A 953-nucleotide genomic window follows, 5' to 3' on the forward strand; every position below is an offset into this window, starting at 1 on the left:
AGAAGTGGAGATTCTCCTCCGTGGTTAAAACTGGACAACGAGGTTAAAAAAAAGATTTTAAAAAAAAATCTGATTTGTTACTAAGATATCATTTAATTAAAAAAAAAACTAGAATTAGGAAATGAAGAAAGGTACGTCCAGATTTTCATTTTTAGACAAATAGGTAAAAAAAACCAAAATTATATAAATAAAAAATATGCGAGTAGGAAATGCAGAAAGAGATGAAGAAAATAAATGTTTTGTTTATTAAAATAATCTGAGTCACAAATAAAGATTTTTTCCAAAATTATCTTAAAGATTTACATCTAATAATCAGCCTGAGTTCTGGGTCACATGACCAGTTCATTTCTGGACAGTCACCTGGTGTCTGGACCAGAACTGAACCTGGTCCGTCCTGACAACCTGGTCCACTGAAGAATCTTTTCTTTTCTTATTGTGACTGTTTCAGTTGGTGGAGTCGGTGGAGTCGGTGGAGTCGGTGGAGTCGGTGGAGTCGGTGGAGCTCCGAGCCGTCGAGGGCTCAAACGTGTTTGGCTTCAGAACGAGCAGTGAGTTCTGGGAGAAAGACAGAGTTTAGGATGAGGCGACACCTGCTGACGGCCACTAGGACTGAGGTCAAAGGTCGAACCAATGTTAGTAGAACCGGAGGAAGAGATGTGTAACTGGATCACTGACTTTGAACTGACCTGAAGGTGAGCACCGAAAGGTAACATATATAAATATATATATATGTAAAAATATATGTCTATACATATATATGTATAAATATATCTAAAAGTATTTATATATATTTATATATGCACATATATATGTATGTTTATATATATTTTACCTTCCACCTACGGTCAGTTTAAAATCATATAAAGATGTTTTTGTCTCCACCAGGGGACAGAAAAACCAAAAAAAGGACTCTTTCCTTGCCTCCCCCCTCCCCCCCTTTCCAACATGCAGAT

The sequence above is a fragment of the Cynoglossus semilaevis genome, chromosome 11 (genome assembly GCF_000523025.1).
Source record: "Cynoglossus semilaevis isolate Cse_v1.0 chromosome 11, Cse_v1.0, whole genome shotgun sequence".
In the NCBI taxonomy this organism is placed as follows: Eukaryota; Metazoa; Chordata; class Actinopteri; order Pleuronectiformes; family Cynoglossidae; genus Cynoglossus; species Cynoglossus semilaevis.